This window comes from Peromyscus californicus, unplaced genomic scaffold (assembly GCF_007827085.1).
Source record: "Peromyscus californicus insignis strain IS unplaced genomic scaffold, ASM782708v3 Scaffold_19__1_contigs__length_69161282, whole genome shotgun sequence".
In the NCBI taxonomy this organism is placed as follows: domain Eukaryota; kingdom Metazoa; phylum Chordata; class Mammalia; order Rodentia; family Cricetidae; genus Peromyscus; species Peromyscus californicus.
Window position 1 is genome coordinate 21,389,531 of NW_026294491.1, and position 12,918 is coordinate 21,402,448.

The window sequence follows — 12,918 nt, forward strand, 5'->3', positions numbered from 1 at the left end:
AAATCAATAAAATAGAAACAAAGAGAACAATACAAAAAATTAATGAAAAAAGAGTTGGTTCTTTGAGAAAATCAACAAGATAGACAAGCCCTTATCCAAACTAACCAAAAGACAGAGAGAGAGCATCCAAATTAACAAAATCAGAAATGAAAAGGGGGACATAAAAACAGACATTGAGGAAATCCAGAGAATCATCAGGTCATACTTCAAAAACCTCTCCTCCACAAAACTGGAAAATCTAAAAGAAATGGATAATTTTCTGGATAGGTACCACATACCTTAGTTAAATCAAGACCAGATAAACTATTTAAATAGCCCAATAACCTCTAAGGAAATAGAAACAGTCATTAAAAGTCTCCCAACCAAAAAAAGGCCAGGACCAGATGGTTTCAGTGCAGAATTCTACCAGATCTTTAAAGAAGAGTTAATACCAATACTCTTTAAATTGTTCCACACAATAGAAACAGAAGGAACATTACCAAACTCCTTCTATGAGACTACAATTACCCTGATTCCTAAACCAAACAAGGATACAACAAAGAAAGAGAACTACAGACCGATCTCCCTCATGAACATTGATGCAAAAATACTCAATAAAATACTGGCAAACAGACTCCAAGAACACATCAAAACAATTATCCACCATGATCACCATGATCAAGTAGGCTTCATCCCAGGGATGCAAGAGGGTGGTTCAACATACGAAAGTTCGTCAATGTAATACACCATATAAACAAACTCAAAAAAAAACACAAAAAAACCATGATCATCTCACTAGATGCAGAAAAGGCATTTCACAAAATCTGGCTTTATTACCTTTATAATTTCATATGAAGGTTTTACAAATGTCACAGGATTCAGGGCTGCTGAAAAGGAGTCACAATTTTACCCTGAAAGGAGTACCTCTGTATGCTAAATACACTTGTCTCTCAGAGTCTAGGAAAGATTTGCACACTTCTAAATTACATTTGAGAAAAAATTACCTGTGGCTCACCTGTGTATTTAAAAGACAAACTTCAAATATTATTTGTTATGACAGTAACTGTGTGATCTAGGAGGAGTGGAAAGAAGGCAAACACATCATGACATCTAAGATCTCAATCCAAAAAACACGAATGTGAATAGAGTTTTCATATCCTCATCCACTGCCTGTTCAATTTCTGACTCTGAAGGGCACCTCTTGGCAAACGTGTCTATGGATTTTTGTTTATTTTTTGGTTGTTTGTGGGTGTGTGAAATCTTTTTCCTCAAAACATTCTCTACAGTAAGTAAACAAATATCTCACAATGTATAGATACAGAAATATGATGGCATGTCCTGAATGCCAGAGGTGAAGAGCTGATGTTTTATAGGAAAAAAATAAAACCTTCAAAGTAATTATATATGAAAGTAAATATTATATACATACATACATACACACACACACATACACACACACCCATATATATATATATATATGGCAAAATGTTTCCAAAATGTAATGAAAACTATTGAGAAAGTCTCATTGGATATCTATTGTAAGTAACCTGATCATTTTGAAGATGAAAGAAATTTCTTCTACTCAAGTTTCTGTATTTGTGATTTCTATTTATATATCTGACAAGCATACTGGGAAGCATTTGTAGATGTGCAACATCTCAGCTCCTCTCCACTGAATATAATGAGCTTGGAGGTACATTTAAGGTTACAGAACAAGCTCCCAGGCCCAGCACCAAAACTCACTTTGATGATCTAACCATCCAGGAAATCACATACATTCATCTTTTCTTCATGAATGCTCACCTACATCATGACCATTTCCCTCCAAACTCCTTGTAGTTTAGAACTATTCTATAAAAGAAAAATAGATAAGTTTGATATGGCCACAAAATGCCCCAAGTAAGAACATAATTAAACCCCCCATATCTTCCCCTTGGTGAGTTCAATGGTCATACAACACGTCATGGACTTTACAATAGTAATAAGGCCCATAGAAAAGAAAATCAGGAAGGGTTCCTTGTCATGACCAGATACACAAGAACTTGGGGACACACAGGGAGATGGTTGGTTCCAGTAGTACAGTATATTAAAGTTGAACAATGCTGTGGATATATCAATCTGACAGCCATTGGGTTCTGGAAAATTAGAATTTATCTGAGAAGTTAAGAGCTGAAAACTTGGAAAAACTGCTCGGTTGTTTATGAAATTCCAGTCAGTTAGCACCACACACCCTATCTTTTTGCCACCTGCAGATCTTCTAAACACTAAAATACTAACAGTTCTACATGGAATTCTTTTTCCAGGAAGCAAATCAATCAATTTATTTATTGTAAGGATTTACTTCAGGGTATCATCATATTTAGCTACCACAAATCCTTCTTCATGAGTTTGTAGGAGAGAAGCTATGTTCCCAAATTGATAGAAAACATTGTGTTTTTCCTAGGCAATTAGTTTTCATCTTGTGGTTTTTCTATTTAAAATGATGCAAAATGACTGTTTTTGCATTACCCATGCATTTCTAAACATTTAAGAGGTAAAGTAAGTATTTTTAAAATCATGACACATCCTTTTGTGTTTTTTTTATTACTTTTAATAAAATATGTGCTGCTCAGACTAGCAAGTGATAGCAGGGATTTTAACATCCCTTTGCTTGTCTCCCAGGTTTCAAGTAGTTTGCTATTATTTAAAAATAAGCACCCTCTGGTCCTCCTAGTGACACTGAATGGATGTACTTGCTTTGTCATATTGATTCATGTTTAACATGTTTTTGTTCTGACAAACTATTAAACTACTTCCAGTCCAAAAAGGTTAACTTTAAAATTCAGTTTAGGAACTATAGAGGTGGTTCAGCAGTAAAGAGCACTTGCTTCTCTTCCAAACGACCTGAGTTTGGTTCCTAGCACCTAAGTCAGGTGGCTCACAAACTCCTGTAATTCCAGCTCTGGGGGATCTAACTTCTTGCTCAAGGGAATCTTCACTCCAGTGCATGTATTCACACACAAACAGACCTAGACACACATCCAGAGAGGGAGGTAGAGATCGGGAAAGGAAGAGGAGGGCAAGAGGGAAATAGGGAGGAGAGAATTAAAAAAATAAAACAAATCTTAATAAAATTCAGTGCAGTTGTTTGAAAGCAGCACTTCCCTATTGAGGTAAGAATTCTCATGGAGGGCACTTTATCAATATGTTTTGGTTTTAGTTAAAATAGCAAGTAGCTGCACTTCCTTTGTTAGTCTCTAGTTTTACCCTTGCTATTGCAATTTTCTCCTTTTATTGTGCAGATGACTGGCAGAATATTCAGATAGCATTTCCTATGGATTAGGAAAAGGATATGTGTGTGTGTGTGTGTGTGTGTGTGTGTGTGTGTGTGTGTGAGAGAGAGAGAGAGAGAGAGAGAGAGAGAGAGAGAGAGAGAGAGAGAGAGAGAGAGAGAGAGGAGATAATGAAAGTCACCTCTAGCAAACATTTACAGATGGTTAAACACTGCACACTGAGATAGATGATTGCACATGAAAATTGGTGCTTGCCTACCCTAGAGGCTGCATGAGAACATAATTACTGATTTGGCTCTTGAGGCTGTTTTTTCAGAACCCTGACATTAGTATTTGTGGATTTTCCACTTCGTGAACTAACTTAAGGGTCCTGTTCTGGCACCTGCAATTGGAAACAATTCCTATTTGTGTAAACTTCTACTCCCAATAACTTTTCTCTTAAGATTAAAATTTGAGCAAATTATTTCAACAGTGTGTTTTGTTTGGCACAAAATTTCATTAAAGATTATGAAGAAATGTCAGTTGTTTCATTTTATGCTTTTGGATTTTTACTCTTTTTGAGGGGAACCTACCACTCAGCTCCCAAATAAATCACATAGAGGCTTATTCTTGCTTATAAATGCCTGGCCTTAGCTTGGCTTGTTTCTAGCTAGCTTTTCTTAACTTAAATTATCCCATCTACCTTTTGCCTCTGGGCTTTTATCTTTCTCTATTCTATATACCTTTTTTTCTTCTTACTCCATGGCTTGCTATGTAGCTGGGTGGCTGGCCCCTGATGTCCTCTCTCCTCTCACTCCCTGATCTCTTCACCTTAGATTTCTTGTATTTAATTTCTCTGCCTGCCAGCCCTGCCTATCCTTTCTACTGCATTGCTATTAGTCATCCAGCTCTTTATTAGACCAAACAGTTGTTTTAGACAGGCAAAGTAACACAGCTTCACAAAGTTAAACCAATGCAACATAAAAGAATGTAGCACACCTTTGCATCATTAAATAAATATTCCACAGCATAAATGAATATAATGCATCTTAAAATAATATTCAACAATGGATAAATTTTGTGTTTTTTTCAGAACACTTGTCCCTAAAATATTTGGGTGTAGCTAGAGTTTTCCTGCCTGGCCCACAGTCAGGACAAATCTCTGTCACCTGCCAGTCCCACAGCTGCTCAGACCCAACCAACAGAGACTTATATTGCTTTCAAACTGTATGGCTGTGGCAGGCTTCTTGCTAACTGTTCTTACATCTTAAATTAATCCATTTCTATAAATCTATACCTTGCCATGTGGCTTGTGGCTTACTGGCATCTTCACATGCTGCTTGTCATGGAGGCGGCTGGTAGTGTCTCCTTCCGCCTTCCTGTTCTTTCTTTTCTCCTCTCTTGTTAGATCCGCCTATACTTCCTGCCTAGCCACTGGCCAATCAGTGTTTTATTTATTGACCAATCAGAGCAATTTGACATACAGACCATCCCACAGCATTTGGGTAATGTGTATGTTGGTAAATAATAATGCAACTTGTCTCTTCTAAATTAATATTTCATGGAAGATAGAGAGGAGTCTATCATCTTTTTTATATCATTCAAAATCTGAGCAGAAACTACACATTCTATCTGCATGCATGAAAAATTATGTGGACAGTTTTGTTATTCTTATTACTCCACTGAAATCTGACACAAAGTATGTGAGCAAAGTAAGAAAGGCAGGAGATATGCTAAGCATTAAAGATTAGTATTGTGGAATAATCTTTTTGTTCACTGTGAAGATGTATCTTTGCCAAGGCGCCTTCTAATTGGTTTAATAAAGAGATGAATGGCCAATAACTGGGCAGGAAGAGATAAGGTGGGACTTCTGGGCAGAGAGAGAGGGAGATGAGATTAATCAAGGCATGGGAGAGACGCTAGAGGACACAGAGAGAAAAAAGGAGGTACAAGATGGAAGAGCGGTAAAAAGGCATGAGGCAACACGAAGATTAATATAAATGGGTTATTTTAAGTTATAAGTGCTGATGGGACAAGCTTAGGCTATAGACCAAGTTTTCATAATTGATAATAAGTCTCCATGTTGTTTTTGTGAGCTGGAGGCCCATAGAAAAATCCATCTACAGGTTGACGTCTCTAAGTCATTCTGTTGGAGTCTTAGCCACCACTATGCAGAATATTTCCATATTTGGAAATAAATCCCCAAACAAACAGTTAACAGAAAAAGTTGTCATGGCTGGGCCCTAATCTGAGATATGTGATCCAATTATAACACAAAGAATATAGAAATAAAGAGAACCATGTGAAGTCCCAAGAGGATGGCCATCAGGAACTATCTGGAGACACCAACCCTGATGACATGTTGTTCTTACACTTCTGGTCAGCCCTGTGCTTAGGGACTCCCAGTCCTGACTATATTCAGGTAGCTTTCTTATATAGCTCAGCACCACCTGGATAGGGGTAGTACCTCCTCAGCGGGATGGGCCTTCCCACATCCAGTACCTATCAAGACATGCACACAAGCCAGTCTGTCAAAGGAAATTTCTTGATTGATGCTTCTCCTCAGATGACTCTAGACCATTTAATATAGTTCTTCACATTGTGGTGACCCTCAACCATAAAATTATTGTCATTCCTACTTCATAACTGTAATTTTGCCACTGTTATGAATTGTGATGTAAATATTTGGGGGATAGAGGCTTGCCAAAGGGATCACCACAAATGATAGCTTGAGAATCACTACTATAGGGAGTGTCAATCTTACAGTAAAAATTAACCAGGGCAACTAGAATTCCAATTTAGGTGTAAAATGCATATTGGGCAAGTCATCCTTTCATGTTGAATTAAAGAGTTAGAAAAAAGAATAAATCAACCTGAAACTTGTTCCTTTGACTGAAACCGAATGGAATATACTTTCAAATATTCTATATAACAATGGTTGATTTTCTTTTCATGATTTCTAATCAATAGGATTTTCTGTCTTTTTCATACTAATCCTTTTTAATTTTATCTTCTTTGATGGTATTGATTTTTCTCTAACCACACCAAATGGGCACTTATTAATCTTAAATTGGCCGCATCTATGATGCTTAAAATTTTTTAGTTTTGTCAAACATTTTGGTTAATTCTCACAGTTTGATACCTGAAATGAATAGAAAATAAAAGAAAAGTAAGAAAAGCAGGTGTGATAAATACAGATTCCTTCACAGAGTCAATATTCAGATAGAAGATTTATCAATTAGTTTTATGCTCCATTATTCAACTGAAATGTTTTTACAATATATATATATATATATATATATATATATATATATATATATAATTTATAAATCACCAAAATATTTTTAAAAAATGGAAAACAGCTCATTTGGCAGTCAGTCACCTCAACATCTGGAAAGGCATGTATAGTAACAGTCACAAACGCTGTATAAATTACATATGCAGCTGTCCTTTATGCTGTCTGTGTGTTTTAAGTCCCCGCCATATTGGGGGAGATGTTATGACTGTAGTTGTAGTTCTACAAATGAGGTAGAAAATCTCCTTGACTGTAATGTGAATACATTTGTTTTACTAAAGGTTGTGGAAGAGGTAGAAAAATTTATGACACTCTAATCACCCAAGAGCTAACTTTGCTCTCTAGGTGAGCATGCACACACTAAGGATAAGGAAGGAGTCACCCTAAGTAGGTGGCACTGATCTTTGTTTATACTTACCACTAGAATTGCAAGTAGGGGTAACTGAGGACAGAGAGAGTGTAGCCAGGAACTCTAGCTAGGAACTCAAAAGCTTTTCAGGCAAAGGACAGACTTTATTGATTTCAAAGGTCACTGTCTTAACCTATTGTCATCAATACAGCAGGTATTCAGGTTCTAAAGTTGCAATCTGCTGGGCAGCAGCAGCAAGAGTGGCACATTTCTCATTTAGACACCACAGCTTCCCTCCCCTAATCACTTTTTCTACCTAGTCAGGTTTTGCTAATCAGGTAGTTTCAGGATTGTAAGTTCAAAATCTTTTGAGAGAAAAGACAGCTATCCATCAAATCCAAAGTATCAAGTAAAAATAGACTATCTTACTTTTAGATTGTGAAGTAAAATTTGCTACTAAGAAGATAAGTGATTTTCTGGCTTTTTGAGTTAAAATTTATTGAGGATTCCTATTTTTTTTTCAAAATACAACCAGTAGTTATGAAATTTAGGTATTGTTTTTTTATTCTAACCAAAAGGAAACAACATAAATTTTCAAAAATATTCAAAACATCCCTTCAGGAAGAGTAAGTGCTCACCTGCATCCAGCATAATTGTTATTGTGGTACATAATGCACTTAACTATAATTGAATACAATATAAGCATTTCGTAGAGATTCCCCCAAGAATACAAAGAGTTACTGTTAAGTTTAATTTGTTATTTATGTATATAGGTATACATATATTATACCCATATAAGTGTTTCTTTGAAAAGTAAAATGTTATTTGAGAACACTATTTGAGACTATTTTGTCCATAATTTTTCTTGTACTCAAACATAGAATTGTTTCCTTTGCTTAAGTACATCCAAGCATTATTTAAAGTTTAAAAGAACATATAGAACCATCATAAACCAGGCAAAATTCTATGCTTGAAAAAAATTCTTATCTTAGATATATATTATTAAATCAGTTGCAAATATGTCCTTTTGGATATGAGCTCATGTGTTAAGAAAATCAGCCTATAGTTACCCTTACGGATATTTTTCTCAGTGGCACGGGATGTGATTTGAATAATAGATGCCAAATGGCAGTAGGGTGTGGTATGTTGAGTGAGGTCTGTATGCTGAAGTAATGGCTACCCTTTTGGAGTTTCAATGATCTTCTTGGTTCCACCAAGTTCAAGTATATAAATTGGTCCATTGGAAGGCTATAATACTATATTAGTTGAAAGTTAGAATTTGTTCTTAAGTGGTAGTATCTTTGAATTTTAGAGCAATACCAAAAGATAAATGTTAATTGCAGGTCAGGCATCAAAGTTATGAACCTAGAAATGAGGGCATTAATGCATGGGCATTGGTGGATTATTCCAGACTCAAATTATAGAAGCTTATTAACTCATGTCATTACATATCTTACCATAGAATACTCTGGCATAGGCATCATAAAACCGTGACTGAGTATCACTGACTAACAGCAAAAAGTAATCTGCTCTCTGACATGCATGTCACTCAAGTATGTTAAAAATAAAATTTCACATAGCAGTCATGCTATGATACACAAAACCTACTGATAGACTTTTGATTTGTTTAGAGCCTATAGCATGAGTGTTTATTGAGAAAGAAGTCCCAGTGAACTGAACAGCTGGACCTTTGCAATGAGTGCCATGGGTTTACACTGAGCAGCAAAAAGACTTGAGGACAAAAACATGGCAAAGGGTTTTTATTTTAAGAACCTCTGGTGACAATGAGAAAAGTTCCCACACTTGAAAGTTAGGGAACTAATAAAGTGACTTTTAAATCAAACAAGTGAGAAATAGAACAATGGAAGAGTTCCTCACAGTAATTGGTGAGTCGGCATTCTAACTGTGTCCCATACCACACTGTGAAAAACCCACTGGGCCCCATCAGCTCCACCTTTACATCTCACTATCATTTTTATCTTAAATGATACCTAGCAGATGGCATTCTGTAAAGCACATTACTACAGAATGAGATAATGTTGCTACACTACATTATCTCTAAGGATTCAATTGCATGAATAAATATTCAAATAGATTACAGGGGTTCCTAGATCAAAAGGAAGTAGAATTTATTAGTTTTTCTGTAACTCCATCAAGGCTAGGAAAGATTTGGTAAAGATTGTGAATAGAATGGCATACAGTTTGGGAACGTATATCCCCACAAAGCACAGTGAAGAGCCTCAATACTTACACATGCCCCTGCTTGTCCTGAAGACCATTTTTAAAATATTGATATATCTTTAATTTTTATTAGTTTTTTTTACATTTATTTAAGTATATGAGTGTTTTCCTGAATGTATGTATGTGTACCACATGTGTGCCTGTTGCCTGTGGATGTCAGAATAGGTAACCTGATTCCCTGGACCTGGAATTATAGGAAGTTGTGAGCTAACACCTGTGTTCTCAGAACTGGACCAAGGTCCTCTACAAGAGAAACAAGTGCTCTTAACTGCTGAGCCATCTCTTCAGCTCCAAGACCATTTACTCATAGACTACGTAGCCTGGACAACTGGTGCCTTTCTGATTAACCAGAAATGCCAAGATCTCCTCCACATCACAGCCTTGCCCTACTTTGCATCCCCCACCCCTACCCCTGAAGAGAAGCTGGGAAGCATCCTTGCATCTCTTCTCATTTAACTAGTTTCTCACACAGCCCTCCTGCTTCATCACATTCATTAGTTCACACTCATGTAGCTGGGGCAAATGAGAGGATTAAATCCCAGTTCAGTTAATTTCATTTCCATGTCAAGTTGCCGCAGGATGGTAAGTAGTCAAATAATGCAGTTTGCACAAAACCCAATAATAGCCAATCTGTGTATTATCTTAATACCATCCAAGTAGCAGGAGGATTTTTTCTCCCAATAGCCATTTAGGGCTTTATAACATTAGGAAATTTACTCTGTAATTAAAACCATAAAAAGCATGCATTTATGGCTTTAACAGGTCGTTAAAATATACATAAGTACCACTCTTAGAAAACGCTGAGTCTTTGAGAGATTTTTCTTTCTGGGAGTCTGCATTTTTCTAAACCATATTTAACATTCTGTACTTGGCCTGCCAATCTTTATTGCATACTGCACTGCACAGACAGAGGCATTCTTTCCCCTGTCAAATGTCCCCGATAAGAGTTCCTTGATTTATTTTTGCATGGCAGTGGCTCCTTTAAGAAATTATCTTTTCCGTTTATTTCTCCCCTGCAAGGATGCAAACACTATGGGGCAGAGATGTTTCTTGCTTCTCAAAGCCATTACTATTCTAAATGAAGGAGTGAATGAAAGAACACACATGTGCAGAAAAGGAGACCTGGACATGTAATATCCTAGATATACTGGAAACTGCCAGATGATTGTGGATTGTCCTCATAAGCATACTAGAGGATTTGGTAATGACCAGGCAACATCAAAAATCAAGTCATTGGCCGGGCGGTGGTGGCGCACGCCTTTAATCCCAGCACTCGGGAGGCAGAGCCAGGCGGATCTCTGTGAGTTCAAGGCCAGCCTGGGCTACCAAGTGAGTTCCAGGAAAAGGCGCAAAGCTACACAGAGAAACCCTGTCTCGAAAAACCAAAAAAAAAAAAAAAAAAAAAAAAAAAAAAAAAAAAAAAAAATCAAGTCACAATTCGTGTGATTGTTGTTTAGGTGGTTGTTTACTTTGCATCCATTTCTGCTGTTTTCTTTTTCTTTCTTTCTTTCCTTTTTTTTTTTTAATCACTGGAGTCTCATCACCACTGAGAAATTTAGACCTGGCTGCTGGTCCTTTTTTATCTGGCCAGTGTCAGTTGCCCAGCAAACACACTTCAATTTCAAAATCATCTCCATAAAAAAATTGAGTGGGGAATATGTAAAATTTTGTCCTTTTAGTTGCCCTAGTTCTCACATTTTAAAGAATTTGACAACTTCAGAGGAATTACTCTGGGGTTATTGATTTCTGGTTTGGAAAAAGATGAGATGTGTAAATGTGGATGTAAAATCAGACCTTTAGAAGATGTTTTCTTTAAAAATATAATAGTTTGTGCTTGGAAACCAAATCAAAGTAATTTTTTAAAATAAACTTAAAAATAATCAACCGCTTTTGGAAGTATCAGTATTTTTTTCTTTTTCCATTTTTTTGGTACCTGATATCCATTTATTACACATTTAGGAATCTCAAAGATACTTCATCCCTCTACTGTAGGCTATTTCAGACACTAATCATTTCTTATTATCTATCAGGTAGCTATATTATCTGTCCTGGAGAAAGGAGGGCTCACAGGCTCAGGAAACTAAGAAAAATCATAACAGCACTACAAGCGTCACAAGTCCTTTGCCAAAGGTCAGATAAAAACAGTAAGCAGCCGAGCGGTGGTGGCGCTTGCCTTTAATCCCAGCACTCGGGAGGCATACAGTAAATAATTAATGGAAGGGGGAGATATTTTGGGGCAGTTGCCTGCAATTTTTACTGGTGTTAGAACAATGCAGGACACCATGCTACGATGGACCTTTCAGTGGTGAATCTGCCTTTGGATTATCCATATTCCTGCAAGAATTCCCAGTGAGCTCCTTGATTTGCCATGTTAGACTGATTTGGAGTAATTTCTTCTGTACTTTCTATCAGGGTAAACACACTTTTAGTTACATCTCAGAAAAACCATACATTCCCATAGCCTATATTCTTATTGCACACAAGTCTATTTTTGTGCATGTTTGTATATTCTTTTGATAACTCTTCACTTAAAACATCACTTTTAGTTGCCTATTATTGATCTACACACTGTCCTTATTTCTGGAGATTCAACACCTTATTTCTGGAGATTCAACAATGAGAATTTGTCCAAGACTTGTGCTTAAGGAGTTCACAAAGCACTCAAGAAACACATGATGGGCTGGTAAACGTGCCATATAGGGGGTACCACAGACAGCAGAGAGGTCACCCCTGCAAATATACTCTGTCTTTAAACCCTGACAGAATGCTTGTGCCAATATTTCCATCTCCTGAAACTTGACTCACACTTCAATGGCTTCTCCCTCACTCTCACAGACATCATCTCTCTCTCCCTTTCTTTTACCCTCATCTAGGGTGGAAATCATAATTTTTCTTATATTTCTATTTTTCTCTTTGCCTTCCTAGTCATTTTTCCCATATCATTAAAACATTATTTCTTCTTAATGCTCATACACTTTTCTCATTCCTAAGGTTGACCACATATGCTGTCCTGGTTTCCCTGAGGATAGGTTTTTCTCATCGGTTTAACATTTATTCAGAATAAACATGTCAGTTTAGATGCTAGAATATAATTTCATTTGTTTAAATTTCTTTCTATTCTAGTAACTTGATAACATCTCTGACTTACACACTTAGGCATCTTGTTCCCATCTTCTACTTCACAGTCCCAGCCTTGACTGACTTGAGCTTAAAGGTCAAGAATTATAAAGCCCCAGGCCTAAAGCCCTGGTTCTTCTTTTACTCCAAAACTATTACTGTTACTTTCCTTTTATGGGAAACATGAGTTCCCATAATTAAATGCTGGAACTCCGCACCTCTGAAAAATCCCTTCTGAAACTTTAATCCGTTTCTTGATATTTCTGATCATTGCTCTCAGAATCTTGCTTTTACTTTTATTAATTCATCACTGATGATCAACAATTTCTGGTCTTTGGTCATCTGTAAAGCTCAGAGTATTCGGATTTCTTTTTTAAGCTGATGTTAGGTGATTGGCTCTCATTGTAAAGCAAAATGATGCCATGTCACCATGATTGCAGGGGCTCATCTAAAAGGCTGCCTCCACAGACTGACAAAAGAGAGCCTTCCGGTCCCCTTGAGTTAGATGGAAAATCAAGTAACAGAGTGTGTGAGTGGTTTCTGTGTGCTCTGTCACCTCCATGCATCTGACATTAAGAAGCCAACTTCTCAGGATTACAGCCACAAGGAAGGGAGTTCTTCTCATGACTAGAATAGACTTGAAGGCAGTTGGGTCCCCACTGAGTCTTCTAAGAACTGAGAACAAG